Raw genomic sequence first — 16,119 nt, 5'->3', positions numbered from 1 at the left:
GTGATTCTTCCTTCTTTGCTTGTGTGGCTAATTTGAAGAGATTGCCTTGAAACATTTACATTTATTTTACCTTTATAATCATTTATGCTAGGGAAATTTTCAGTAGCACTAAATCTTGAGTGACATATAAAAGCTAGAAATTATTAAGCATATATTTGAGATCTTATTAAGGAGTTAGCTTAGTTCTGAAAAAAGTAAAGATATTACATATAAGGTATATAAAATTTCCATCCTAACATATCCTCTATGAAAATAGCTACTATGTAGAATATAGCTATGAATTTAAAAATAAAACTTCTGTGGTGCCTGGCTGGCTCAGTTGGTAGATCATGCAAGTCCTTACCTCAGTGTTATAAATTTGAGCCCCACATTGGGTGTAGAGATTACTTAAAATCTTTCAAAATGAATAAATAAATAAAAAGAAAATTTCCTAGTACAGACACAGCACAATCATACTATTAAACAATGAATTAGGTTGTATCTTTGCTTCATTATTAATATTACTATAAGACCACAAGAAAGTCACTTACAAGATCACAAGTGATCTTACACCTGTCTTTTTCTATTAAATGAGAAAAATAATTCTAGTTTTCAAAAAAGTATCTCTTTTAAATGCAAATTACAGTATATTATTAATAATTATAGTAAATTATATTTAAATATATTATAGTTGACTCACTTATAGAACTGTTCCATGCATATGTGTATTTTGGCCTTCCATATTTCAATATAAATTTGTTGAATTTGTCATATTTCTTACATATGTCAAATAGCCACATTGCTTTTAGTAAGTAAATGTTTGTAATGGTTACTAATGATAAAATAGGAGCAATACATAACCATGTGCCATTTGTCCTCTTCAGATATAAGCTGAAAGGTATACGGAACTTCCATATAGTACAGAAATATTGAGAAAGCTTTGTGGAAGTAATATGATGGTCATTCAATTATTTCTGTTTAATTTCTTTCTTTAAAAAGAAAATGATTATATAATGTTTATCTGTCTCTTCTCCATTATGGAAAGGCGTGTATCTCTAGAGCTATGGAGATACTATTACACTTACTATGAAAACAAGGTCAATGATTTTACTAAGCAAGGAGGAAGGAATAAGTAAAATGACAGCTTCAGGCACCAGAATTAAAGTCTAAGAGAATGAACTATGCTCACTGTGACCTAAAGCCATGCCAGGACTAATGACACAGAAACAAACTGGCAAGAATGATGGTGGTGGTGGTGGTAGTGACAGGGGTGGTAGGCAGTCAAGGTTATATTACAATCAGAGGAGTTTTCCCTTTTTTTAATTTTAATTTTGTTTCTTCGCCCTTTTATTTCATTTTTTTGTATATTTTTTTATTGGAGTTCGATTTGCCAACATACAGCATAACACCCAGTGCCAGAGGAGTTTTTTACATTGTTCTTGATTTAGTGTGTTACTATACCTGGAAGAGAAACTTTTAGTTTCTACATATTACTTTAGTTTTTTTAGATTAATTTAGAATGGAAGACAGGAAAAGAGGCCAGAGTTAGAGAGCTGAAGATAATAGGCAAGGCCATGAATCAGTACTAGCCAAGAAGCCAAAAGTAAGGAAATAAATGTTGCCAGGGATCAATTCAAGATAGCACAGATGTAGGGAAAGTGAGACTAACAGATATGAAACAAAGTGGCCAAGAACTCTTGAGATTTCTGCCTCAGATGGAACTATAGATTGAACAGTATCAGAGAAAGAGAGAGAAACAAAGAGACACAGAAAGAGAACATAAATTTGCCATCCCAAGAAGCTGGACTGGTTTTGAAACATAGCTCCAGATTTCATGCCTGTCCTGGAATTAAGAGGAGCGTGCAGCTTGGCTCAGTTCTTTTGCTCTTTGGGGGAAAGAAGAATGAAAGAAGAGAATACCCACCAGTGACTGGCCACCTTTAGAAGTCATACCACAGATCTCTAGAGATTACTGGGCCTGTTCACTTATGCTTCAGATGTGGGTATTCCTTCAATTTTTACAGTAAGAACTTCTTGGTGTGAGAGCTTTATATGATGAATGATGGTGCACTTTTCTCTTTTTGTTCTTTCTCCCAGTATTTCTGTTCTTCAAAATCCATCTTTCATGAAAAATAGGTTTCTATGTGTTTTGGGGGAATTTAGTTACCCCAATGTGAACAGAAGTCTCTGTGTTTGTTCCACAAAATTACTGTACAAAAGTTACTGAAATGTCCTTGTTAAAACAATGAAATTTTAGCAAACAACACATCTTTTAGCTTTAGGACTTGCTCAAAGAATTTATTGTTTTCTCTCCTTCCTCTTCCCCCATTACTCTTCCTTCTATTCTTTCTTTCCATTTCCTTACAAAAGCAATGAAGAGTAGGGATCATAATCCATTCTTCAAAGAGCAAATATGGGGATTGGAGAGTTAATGAAATGGCTGGTGCTCCAGGAAATGTCCATTATTCTCCTGTTGCAACTTCTGTCTATTTCATTTGGCTAAAGGAAAAAAAGCACTCTCTCCTCAACGAATATAACAGTAAATAAAAAGATAACAAGAAAATATATATATTTTTAGCCCTATGTGCCTTTCTAAGCCCAGAAACTCTCAACTTGCCACTTAATCTTCCTCCCCAATTTCAGGAAACCTATTATTAACTAGCCCAAGAGGCTGACTTATTCTATTGCTTTTTTCCAAACTTCTTAGTCATGGATAAAATATTCTTTAAAAAAAAAGTTTTTGATTTTAATTCCAGTATAGTATACAGTGTTATATTAGTTTCAGGTGTACAGTAGGTTCTTTTGATGTTACCCATTGTCTCTAGACCACGAGACTCTTAAGTTCTAGAATCAGATTCAATTTAAAAAATCAGAAAAGCTATAGTAGTAAAGATTTTGAGAAATCAATAGTTTGTAATTTTTTTTGTTTTAACTAAAAGTTTTGTTTCATAACTTTATAGAAACTCCTGTGACTAATTTCACAGTAAAAAACTTGAATATTACTTCACTAACATAACCTGATATTCATTAAAATAAACAGTAGTAGTCAACATTAATCTAAAATTATCCACAAAGAACAGTACAAACTGTTCATGGCCTAACCACCAGGACTGCATCATTTTTCTCAAAGACTGCTGAAATCTCAATGACAATCCAAAATTCTGGTTACAGGGTAAGAAACAAAGGTCTTTCAATAGCATTCTGGATATGGTGGAGAAGTGATCATGAACACTGACTGCAAAGATTTTTTTCTTTTAACTTATGAATACTAAGTTTGTTGCACTTGTTTTATAAACTTAAATGCTCATGTTATATTAATCAAAAATAAAACAAGAAAACCAAAAGTGACAGTAAGCATTATTCAGTGAACCCAAAGCAGAGGTGGCAAACAGGACAGCTGTCATTTTATACAGAGCACAATAAATGTGCTAGATAGCAAATGTATGGACACTGACAAAATGTCAAGGCTACTTTGGTAGAAAACCTCAGTCTCTCACAACAGTGGAGCAAAGCTTCTTGACTAGATAACCTTGATGGAATCAGTTTAGCTATAGTAGAGAACTTCTGGAGTTTAGACAGAACTGAAAATTATGTATGAGGTAAAAGCCTGGCTGGACTAAGTGACATTTAATATTTTGAGATGCAAAAATTATCCAATAATATATTTGAGTGTCTATTTTCACACTTAGTCATTTCCTCTCTCATATATTCAATTACTTCCCTCCCTTCGTGTTCAAACAAAAAGATATTTCTTATGCTGGAGGGTAAAATCTTATTTGTATCCTAACCTGAAACAAGCTTGAATAGGACCTGGCAAACTTTGTCTGTAAAAGACCAGATGGTGAATATATTAGGCTTTGTGGGTCATATGGTTTTCTCTGGCAACCTCTTACCTGAGCCACTGTAGCACAAAAGTAACTATAGATAAAACATAAACAGATGAACTTGGTTGTGTTCCAATAAAACTTTATCAAATAAAAATATATTTATATATTAAAAAAATAATAGCAGCAAGCTCCATTTGGTCCATAGTTTTCCAGCCCCTGAACTAGGGTTTTTTCCCCTTTGCTTCTCTGGCTGGTACATCCAACTTCTAACATTTATGTCCTCCTTAAGCACTGATTATCTGGCCTTCTTCACATCTTAAAAGCTAGTATTTAATAAGAGTTAAATTAGGCAATGCACTTAAGATAATGTATATAAAGCACTTGTTATCGTAACTGGCACATTGCAAGTATTAATACATATTTGTATTCGTCAAAGTAACCCTGTGATTCTCATTGCGCCTCATCTGATTCCCGTCTCAGTAAATAGCAAAACACTTGTCTACCCAGTTAATCAAGCCAGACATTCAGAAATTAGCTTTGATTCCTCTCTCCCCTTCTCCTCTTACTGACCATCTGGTCCTACCAGATCCATCCTCATCCCCCCATTACTACCTGGCAATCCAGACCACAACCCTCTTTTGAAAGATCACCACAAAACTCCAGCAGCATCTTTCTGCCTCTAGGTGTTCTCCCTGTGTCATAACTGTCAATAATTTTAGGATAAAATCCAATTTCCTGAACATAACTTTTGAGATATTGCATGATCTGTCCTCAGCCCAACTCTCCAGCTTTATGCCTCCAAGTCCATCTGTTCTTCTCTATGCTTCAGGCACAGCAACATAGCTTAGTTCCTTCAGCATGCCATACTCCCCCTGAATATACTTATGGATTGTATTGTCTAACTCTTCTAAATATTAAAAGGGTCCCAAATTACTTAGAAGAAAGTATGAAGATCAATTCTTTAGTCAAATTAGGTCACTGATCTCTCTTTGACTCATATTTTGTGCTCCTGAACTCACTCTATGGCACTCAAGTTTCCTATGCCCAACATGCTCACCTCTTTGATTTAATTGAGATGTTACTAAGTCTTCAAATTCTGGCTTGAAACACAAATATCCCTAGAAGCCATTCAAAATCCGGTTCCAGTCTGAAGGACCTTTCAGAAATCTTACAGCATTGTGTGCTATTTATGTGTTACCTAACATATCAGCTCTGATAATATCTTACAGTTTTTGAGGCTGAGCAAATGATGTGTAAAATTTTTCCATAGTATGGACTATGCCTGCACAACACATTTTCTTCATTGGAAGCACAGTTAATCACAGTGACTGAGTTTTTTAAATTTATATATTTTTTTAAAAAGTGCTCATTGCTTGTCTGATAGTCTAGTTAAAAATTTAAGCAATATTTAAATTCAATGGAATTTTAACTGACCATACTAAATTAAAATATCTCATTGGAAATAGATTGAAATTCAAAATCTTAAAAAAAAAAAGAAACTCAATGGATACTATTTTAAGAACAAAAAACAAATTATACCAAGAACACATAAAGAATGAGCAACCATAAAAGACCAAGAAGATAAAAACTAACTGACCTTACCTAGTTCTCTCTTTTTAAAGATCTTTAAAATAAAAAAATAATAAAGATCTTTAAAATTTATTTATTTACTTATTTTTTAAAGATTTATTTCTTTATTCACGAGAGATACAGAGAGAGAGAGAGAGGCAGAGACACAGGCATAGGGAGAAGCAGGCTTCATGCAGGGAGCCTGATTTGGGACTCGATCCTGGGACCCCGGGATCATGCCCTGAGCCAAAGGCAGACGCTCAACTGCTGAGCCACCCAGGGATCCCAGTACCATCTTTCTTATTGTTAATTTCATCTACTACTTTGTTTGGAATACACAGTATTTTCATTTGCATAAAACTATATATTTCATTGTGCAAAACTAGATATTTTTAGGATTTATTTATTTTAGAGAGAGAGAGAGAGAGAGCAAGCACGAGCAGGGGGAAGGGCAGAGAGAGAGGGAAAGAATCTCAAGCAGACTCCCCACTGAGTGTGGAGCCCCATGTGGGGCTCAGTCTCATGACTTTGAGGTCATGACCTGAGCCAAAATCAAGAGTCCCATGTTTAACCAACTGAGCCACACAGGCATCCCTAAAACTATTTTTATTTTCCTAATTTTGGGGGGATAACTTTTCAAATAAGTCAAATGAACACAGATTCTTTTTTTTTTTTTAAGATTTTATTTATTTATTCACGAGAGACAGAGAGAGAGAGAGACAGAGAGAGAGAGAGGCAGAGACATAGGCAGAGGGAGAAGCAGGCTCCATGCAGGGAGCCTGACGTGGGACTCGATCCGGGGTCTCCAGGATCACACCCTGGGCTGAAGGCGGCGCTAAACCACTGAGCCACCAGGGCTGCCCATGAACACTGATTCTTAAATGGTCTGGTTTTTTTTTTTTTTTTAAAGAAATCTACTTTAATATAGTGAAGTAGAACTCTATCTTACCATCATTTCCATTAAGAAAATTTCACAACTGACTGGTTAAATAAAGAAAAACTCAGTGTGGTTGATAGCAAGTCAGAAAACTTTGGTCATCCATTTTCCCTTTGACATAGGTATGTATAATTCCAGGTAAAATGACTGCTGGCAGAAGGAGGGAGAAAACAAAAGGGGACAAGCAATATCTCAATTGATATTTCAAATGTCAGTGGGACTAGAAGGCATATGAAAAGACACTGGTAGCCACTGACTTCCTACCTCTTGCCACTATACTTCCTTTGGAAAGAAGGTTCTGGTTGGAAGATGTTGTAGAAATGCCTCAGTTATGAGCACAGCCCGCTGAGGGTTCTCTGGTGGTTTTCTGTGATTATTTCTGTATCTTTACACCTTTCGATTTCTGCATTATGTGTTGCCTTACCATCAACTTCCTCCTCAGAATATGTCCCCACCTTATCTCAGACTTCTCATTAGCTCTTGTCCTACTCTCATTTTCTAAGTGATAATGAAGCTTCCAGTGAAAAGCAATGAATCCTCAGATACCAGGAGAAAAACAAAACGAGAAAGAAAACCACTCTTTGTACTAAAAGTTACAGAAATTACATTTTTCTGTTGATGGAGAACTTTATTGCCTAAGGCTATACTAGATTAATTTTCCCACTATCTCAATGTCAAGCACACTTCTAAAAAGCTAGAACCTACTGTTTCTCTCCCTCATTGTATACATAGTACCCAAATTCAGAACCTATAACGTTTTTAAATCTCTTTTCCTTTTTTTTTTAAATTTTATTTATTTATTCATGAGAGTCAGAGAGAGAGAGAGAGAGAGAGAGAGAGAGAGAGAGGCAGAGACACAGGCAGAGGTAGAAGCAGGCCCCATGCAAGGAGCCTGAAGTGGAACTCGATCTGGGGTCTCCAGGATCATGCCCTGGGGTGAAGGCGGCACTAAACCGCTGAGCCACCCAGGCTGCCCTTTAAATCTCTTTTCCAAAGGTCATTTGACTTTCAATTGTTTTTAACAGAAAACATACAAACACACTGACCACATACCTCCCCCAGGAGATTTGTGGACCACACTCACAATGCAGAGATTGCCAAACAAACCAAACACAAAGACAGAAGGGCAGTGTAACATTTTCTAGCATTAACGTGCCACATTTTATACCATTCACCCACCATTTGTTGAAACTCTACTATGTGCAAAGTATTTGGTAAGAGCTGGGATGGGCAGAAAGATGAGCCAGACTAGTTTAGTTATATGCTATGACGTACTTTCATGCCACTTGGTACTTTTCCATCAAAGCAAGCTTTGGAATTTTGACTAATTATTTAGTTGTTGTTGTTAGGGCCTGTCTCTCCCTCTGGAACATAAATACCAAATACCATACAAAGAGGATTTCATTTACTACATACCATGGTGACTGCCGTGGAGCAGAAATTCAGTAATAATACTGAATAACAATATAAGGTTAACATATTCTAAGGTAGTAAGAGTGTCAGTTTAGAAAAAAAAAATTATAATAAAAAGAAGGATTTTTCCAGGTAGAGCAGCCTCAGAGAGGAAAGATGGATTCTACCTCGGTGTTTTCCTTCCACAAAGTCTGCAATATAAAATAGCTTTCAAAGCCCAAGGGGACAATGAGTCAACATTCCTACACTTTTCTAGTAGTTGGAAAAAATAGCTAATTTTACTCCTAGTAGAATTTTATACTACTTACCTAGGGCGCTATTAAATTTCCAACAAATATCTGCAACTGTCTATGGAAATTTTCCTAGTAGGTAAAAGGAATGGGATTCGCTTGGAAAAAACAAACAAACCCTAGTAGCTCCATATACCTATGCAGAGTGTATGGGAAATTCACTAAAAATGGCCTTTACCTGAAAATGTCATTTCTGTTTATACTCTCATGCTTAAAAACCTTAAAACATTTACTTTTAATAAAATTAAAAGACTTCTTTTCCTTAGTTTGTACTTCTCAGCTTACAATTAAACTCTTTATGATTTCGTTATTTACACATCCTAGGCCTTTACTGATTAGCAGCCTGTACAATGCCTCTGGCTATTCACATCTTAAAATTATGTTCAATTAAATTAAAACCTATAGTGAATTCAAATAGTTCCCTGAGAATTTTTATTTTGAAGAGAAAAAATTTTCCCTTCTAATGATATGAAAAGAACTAATTATAAAAACATACTTTTAGCAACAGTGAAGTTACATAAGGAGTACCAGCTTTGTAATGGATCTACCATGAATGAAACTTCTCAGTTTTCTGATATGTCAAATGGGAATGATGATGCATATATCTAAGGTTTTGAAAATTAAAATGAACAAATTCATGCTATTGTTAATGATGCCTTTAATAACAGTAAGTTATTTTCTGAATTTTTTACTTTAAAAAGCCTATATTCTTTATAACTGTTTTGCATTCTGGTCAGAGAGTATAAACTGCAAAGATTAACATTTTGTCTATTTTACTTTACTCCCAGGAAGAAAATGATATTTTTTATAAAACATATCTACACTATTTCTTGAATCCCTCCACCTTTCCATCTCCTTCTACTGTTATCATTTGTGGTAGGCATAAGGGTCCCCAAAGATGTCCATACACTGTTTTTTGGGCTCTCTAAATATGTTACACTACATGGCAAAAGGTACTTTGCAGATATAATTAAGGTTAAGGACATTTTAACAGGGATATTATTCTGGATCCTCTGAGTTGGACCAATCTAATTATTTATTCTTTTAAAGAAGAGAATTTTCTTTAGCTGGAGGGGAAAAGAAATGCAGCAGAATGGGTATTTGGAGACATTAGAAGGACAAGAAATATTTAACATGCCATTGTTAGCTTGAAAATGATAGAGGTCATGCATCAAAGAAGGGATCTCAGTCCTTCGAAGGCTAGGCATTGAATTCTGCCAACAACCTGAATGAACTTGGAAATGTGCTCTTCCCTTCACCCTTCAAATAAAAGCTCAGGCTTGATGACACTTTGGTTTTGGTCTTGTGAGACACAGAGCAGAGAAACTGGCCAAACTCACCCAAATTTCTGACAGATTGGTAAATCTACACTAAGTTGCTAAGTTTGAGGTAATTTGTTATGGCAGCAGTAGAAAACTTAATACACCATTGATCAGACCCTCATCATCTCTGCTCTAAACTGTCTGACTAAATCTGTCTCCTATTCTTGATCTCTAGACTTTCTTATTGACAACATCGTTCTAGCTCTGACTGTCATGACCATATTCCAAATCCTGCAATAGCTTCCTACTGCCAATTCTATGGCTCTAACTCCCTGGCCTGACATTAAGTTCTTTCTTATCTGGTCCCAAACTCCATTGCCAGTCTCATCTCCCATAATGTGTCAAATACTCTCTGCTCAGCTCATATGTAAACAGCATTTCCATATCTCTGGGTCTACTGTTGCCCATGTCTATCCCTGTTCCCAGCATCTTCACAGTTTAAACATTATCGCTAATTGAAGGCTTAGATGCTACCTTGGCATCAGTGTTGGAAGTGGTCATTTCCATTGCTACCCTAAGGGTACTATAATAGTATTAAGAGTAGTAGCTGCATTTTATAAAGAACTTCGTATATGTTGGAAACTATTTCAAGTGCTCTCACAAGTGCTCATAACAACCTCATAAGGTAGGAAGATAGAGTCCATCATTTTTGCAGCCAAGTAAGGGGAAGTTTAGAGAGGTTAGGTAACTTGTCCATAGCAGAGCTGGGATTTCAACTCTAAAACTCTCAAATCTATTTTCTTCACTTTGCTACCCCACCTTACAGGATATCCTTTGTTTCTCTTGTTTGTCCTTCTTGCGTTCTACCTTGTTTTATATTTCCTCAAGCCTAAAACTCATTTATTCTAGTAGATTTAAAGATCCTTCAGTATAAAAGCTACAAAGGAGTAGGGACTATGCTTTGTCAAGTTTTGCCTTTCATAGGGCCTAACAAAATGCCTTCCTTGCAAATAATGTAGTTGATAAGAAATGTTTGGAGATGAATAAACATTTGTACTTTAGGGAAATGATTAAAATACCATAAGAATTCAGTAAATGTTGAATAATTTGATTATGAGTGTAATCTTTAGGTTGAGAAAGGATAATGCAAGATAATTTGCATTTGTAGATATAAATGGATATGGGGAACACAATTTTATGTTACCTTTTCTTTCATACAAAGATCAATTATGCATTCATTCATTCCAAAAAATACTGAGTCTTTAGTAGACATTAGCTATAACTGTAGGTACCAGAGATATTAAAATGCATGAGATATAGTTCCTCCCCTCAAGGAACTTATAGGCCTATTGGGATTCAGAAAAATAAATATAAATAATAATAATACTACATGTTATTAATACAGAGATAACCCTCAAGGATCTGAAAAACAGGCTTATATTTTTCTTTTATAAATTTTTTTTTCAACTCAAAAATAAGAACAAAACAACCCAATTAGGAAATGGACAAAATACTTGAATAGGCATTTCTCCAAAGAAGATATACAAATGGCCAATAAACACATGAAAAGAAGCTTAATATCACTAATCATGAGGGAAATGCAAATCTAAACTACAATGAAATGCCACCTCACAGCCATTAGGACAGCTATTATCAAAAAATAACAAGTGTTGGCAAGGATGCAGAGAAAGCAGAACTCTTGTGTACTGCTGGTAGGAATGTCAAATGGTGCAGCTGCTATGGAAAACACAATGGCAGTTCCTCACAAGATAGAATTACCATAAGATCCAGCAATTCCACTGTGGGTATGTGCCTCAAAGAATTGAAAGTAGGATCTTGAAGAGATTATTTTTACATCCATGTTCTTAATAGCAGCATTATTCACAACTGCTAACAGGTGGAAACAACCCAAATGTCCATTGACAGATGAACAAAATGTGGTGTATACATACCATGAGAAATATTATTTAGTCTTAAAAAGGAAATAAATTCTGACACATGCTTACAGCATAAATGAGTCTTAAGGACATTATGGTAAGTGAAATAACTAAGTCACAAAATGATTCCATTTATATAAGGTACACACAGTAGTCAAATTCAGAGACTGAAAATAGAATGGTCATGGGGAGTTGTTTAATGGGTACAGAGTTTCACTTTGCAAGATGAAAAGCATTCTGGAGATAGGTGGATGTTGTAAAATAATGTGAAGGTACTTATTGTCACTTCACTGTACATTTGAAAACTATTAAGGTAGTAAAGTTTATGTTATGTATATTTTACTGCAATTTAAAAAAATAAGTTTTATTTTTAGAACAAATGATATAAAATCCAAATCTAAGAAAAATTAATCTCCATTAACAGTAAAACTACCTTTCTTAGCTACTTGCTCATCCCAGTTTGCTATAGAAATACTTAGCCACAGTTCATAATATGCTCAAAAGAGCTTTCACTTACATGAAATACTTTATGTTATCTATTATGCTTAAACCACTGGAACTTAGTACCAAAGAACAGCGGCATGACTATCAATACTTTACTTAATAATGGTCAAAAGTATTATAAGTGCTAAAACATCATTTCAAAAGTGAGAAATAAGGCAGCCCAGGTGGCTCAGCGGTTTAGCGCCGCCTTCAGCCCAGGGCCTGATCCGGGAGACCTGGGATCGAGTCTCACGTCGGGCTCCCTGAATGGAGCCTGCTTCTCCCTCTGCCTGTGTCTCTCTCTGCATCTCTCATGAATAAATAAAATCTTAAAAAAAAAAAAAAACTGGTTAAAAAAAAGTGAGAAATATACTAAATTTAGGTTTAAAAGCACATTCTTTTTGAAAATGCTTAAAATGTAAGTTTGAGATTTCTAATAACATGAAAAGGCGATACTAGTATTTAACATTTCTGTTATTCTTCATGATTATGATGTTCTTTAATAGACCTGTGGATTCAGCACTCAGAACTAGAATACTAGAATAATGGTTTTAAACTTTTTGGAATTACATATACTAGACCAGTTGTTTTAAATCTTTTAAAATATCATCTCTATTTCAGTAAAAAACTATTTATAAATTATACACATTCTATAATACTTTTATAACATATAAAACACAAATATTTTAAAAGATTAGAATGCAACAAATACTTGTAAATCATTATTTTTAATGATAAAGTAAGACTTTATGTTTTCAGAAAAAATGTCTGAAGTGATGCACATTATAATTTTTTTAAATATTGGTATGCTCATTAAACTTGCTTCTTCTTTCTCCTGAGCACTTCTTAGACTACTTTCCTCAGCTTCCTGTTTTCCAGCATGAGCCTTGTGACTGAGCTATAGCCAACGGAATACAAGCACAAGTGACTTTACTATTTCCAATCCTTGCCCCTGAAGAGCTGCTGTGTGCTGGCTGAATAAAGAGAGTGCTCCACGTTCCCAGAAGAGGGTAAAGTCATAAGATGAAAACCACCTCCAACCCTGATTGGCCACAGTGAAGGCCACTAGCCCCCTGGGAATACTTGCATTGGACTAATGTTTTTGCCCAACAGATACAATTCTTTTGCATTAAGTTTTCAAGGTTTATATATTACAGCAGCTGACATTATGTGGCTGCTGGTGAGCAATTTGAAGATCTGCTTCCAAATTCACTTTTCTCATACTCGCTTTGAATGATGTCATAGTGTCATAGTTGGAAAAGAAACTTCATAAAGACGTACCATAGACCATATAAAGTACAAAGGTAGGGTAAGGGGTTCATTGTTAATAATAGTGGATGTAATCTATATTTCATGAATCTTCTCAATAACTTAGAGTTTTTCAGTGAGCTTCTTGTCAGATCTTAGAGAGTCACCTTATCTATTCATCAGTGGCTGATGAAGAGCTTGAGTAGGAATAAAGTTTCAGGTCTACCTTGTTTGCACAATTGCAATATTCACGTTTCACTCCATCAGCAGTTTCATTTCAGTGATCATTTTAAGTCACCTGCCCATTTTCTGGTGGCTAACTAAACTAACCCCTCCAGAAAGGCACACAACACTGGCCATCTGACGTCCAGCCCAACCAAGAACACAAGGGTGAGGTTACTAAATATTAGCAATGCCTAACTTCTTGTCTTTTAGATTAAAACATAAAAATAATTTCTATAATTTTCTTTCTATTTCCCTAGAGAACTGAATCATGCACTGAAAGAAGTGCATGAGCTTTTCATTGAAGATCACTATATTTGAAGCTATGCCAGACAGGGAGAAAGACACGTAATATAAGAAAAACAGACTAGCCAGGAAATAGACAAATAAGTAAATGATTATAAAGTGTTACAATTAGAGTAAATAAATGTAAAGTCCTACATCAGCTTAGAAATTACTACAAGATGAAAAGAGCACAGATTCCTGAATGACCACAGGTCATGGAAGCTGACCTCCACTTTAGCTCTGAGTCCAAAGTCTGTCACCTACTCAGTTCTTTTCATGAGTATCCCATCTGTCATTAAAATAACAAAACTCTTTTTTGACTTCATTTCCTGCAAGCTACAGTTCTATTTCTGTTTCCTTTTTGTAATAAAAAATCCTAGAAAGAGCTGTTTCTATCAGTACTATCCAAATCAATAGCCACTAGTCATATGTGCCTATTCAAATTTAAAGTAATTAAAAAAAATGTAAAAAAAAAATACAATTACTCCATCACAGTAGCCCTTTTTCAAATGTCCAACAGCCATGTGTGGCTAGCACAAACTTAGCACAGATACAGAAAATTGTCCACTTTGCCAAAAGTTGTATTGAACCATGCTGGTCTAGACTGTAACTAGAAGAAGAAAAGTAAAGTCTCCAGATCCATGCTGCCTGGATTCAAATCCCAACCTCTACCTACCCTTCACTACTTGGGTAATCTTGGGAAAGTTATTCCCTTTTGCTCACTGGTTTCTCTTCTGTAAAATGAGCATAGTAGTCATTAATTCTGGCTTCATAACATTATTGTGAGGTTTAAATAATTGACATGTCAAGCGATCAGAATAATGCCAGCACATAAAAGTGCTCAATAAGTATCAGATGTTTTTATTTTCATTCTTGATATCATTCTCACGGACTCTACCTCCCATTTTCTTTGACCTGCTCCCATAATGCCTTGACCACAACTGCAAGGTTGGTCAAGGTTTACCAAATTCCTCATCTTGCCAAATCCAACGGTTAATTCTTAGTCGTCATCTTACCTGACATGCTGATCGTCTTTCTTAAAATGGTACCTTTGGTGACCAAGGTACCATATTCTTTCCTTCTCTTCCCTTCTCTCTCTCTCTCTCTCTCTTTCTTAGGGCTTCTTTGATGAATTCTCTCCTGGTTTTTCAAAGTTGGAATATCATAGAGCTCACTCTTTAATTTTCTTCTTGATTCAAGCCACCTTAAATAATCTTATCTAGTGCTGTGGCTTTAAATACTACCTGCTGACCATTCCCAAATTATATCTTCAGTCTTGACCTGAGGCTCTAGACTCATTATCTAACTAATCTTATAACAACTGTGCTTACATGTCTAAACAGGCATCTCAAAATCAACATGCTTAAAACAGAGCTCTTGATTCCCTGTGAGGCTGAATTGGCTATTGATATCTTATACCACAAAGTGATTTTAAGTTTTCAAAGCATCTTCTTATGAATTTTAAAACACCGTCTTTATAAAAACCTTGTTAGAATAGGAGGCGTCACTTTCATTTCTGAGATGAACAGTCTATGATTCAGAGTAGTCAGGTTTTTAAAGAGGTCATATTTGATTATCTTCTATAACTCAGAGTAAGCAATAGAATCTGAGTCTCCTTATGATTTCTATGTGTTTTCTGCTAAGTTACAATGCCTAGTAAGTCATATTTAATCTTTAGAAATGTTGACTTTAAAGGCGAGTTTCCACTTAACAAGCAAAGGAACATGCAAAATAATAGGGCAGAAGACAGAGATGACTTAGCTGCCACGTGTACTGGTCAACAGACCTTTATAAATGGTTTCCCTTTTGCCAATTATTGTTTACATGTGATTGCTATGTTATCATCCAGAATAATGTCACTATTCTTTAGAAAGATCCTATTTTGCCGAGTTTTCTACTCTTTAGTAGGTAAGTAGTATTGTCTGAAAATCCATAATAGCTCAATGATGTTTATTTTTACAATGATAAATACCACCTTTGTTCTCCATGCACCTGGCATATAGTAGGTGTCCAATATTTATCAAAAAACCCTAACAAGCGGAAATAATTATTTAGTTTAACACCATATATTCTCTAACGTATATAAACTTATGTATGTCTGTTTTAGGTTCTTCATTTTCTAATTTTTAGGCTTTATTTTTGGAACAGTTTTCGGCTTACAGATGTGTGTAAGTTTTAAGGGAAAAATGCAATGAAGTTCTAATTGCTAGAGAAATATTTAAAAATCTCAAGTTCAAAAGGTCAACATCTATCATGTAAGTATAGAATAGCTAATATGGATAAATACTGGCAATTTAAAAAAATCATTGAAATATGATCTCTATGTCCATGAATTAAATTTTTATTTGTATATTAAAATGTAAAATAACATTTTAAAACACCAAATGAAAAATTCCTATCAATAGTCATATTAAGCATACAACCACCATATAGGGAAAACCATCAAATAACTGTTTCAATATAATATTATTATTTGAGGCTTAAATTCCTGAATCGCTGTTATAGTTAGATTAAAAACAAGATTAGCTGGGCCCAGGAATTAATGTATCCTCAAATTCTTTTGTGTTGCAGATTTTTGTCCTGATTTCTGTGTGCAAGAACCCTAGTAATTCAACATAAATAAGAATTCACCCATTTGCCTATAATCTCTTTGCTGTAAAAGAAACA

General features: G+C 34.9%; 1 protein-coding gene across 11 annotated transcripts in view; it reads right to left on the bottom strand.

The window, feature by feature from the left end:
- RIMS2 (regulating synaptic membrane exocytosis 2) overlaps positions 1–16,119 on the bottom strand; it is a 583,644-nt gene that overhangs the window by 73,320 nt on the left and 494,205 nt on the right. The gene's annotated exons all lie outside the window — the stretch shown is intronic.

This window comes from Nyctereutes procyonoides, unplaced genomic scaffold (genome assembly GCF_905146905.1).
Source record: "Nyctereutes procyonoides isolate TBG_1078 unplaced genomic scaffold, NYPRO_anot_genome, whole genome shotgun sequence".
Lineage (NCBI taxonomy): Eukaryota > Metazoa > Chordata > Mammalia > Carnivora > Canidae > Nyctereutes > Nyctereutes procyonoides.
Note: the sequence above shows the minus strand (reverse complement) of the source record. Positions and strands in the feature narration are given on the sequence as shown.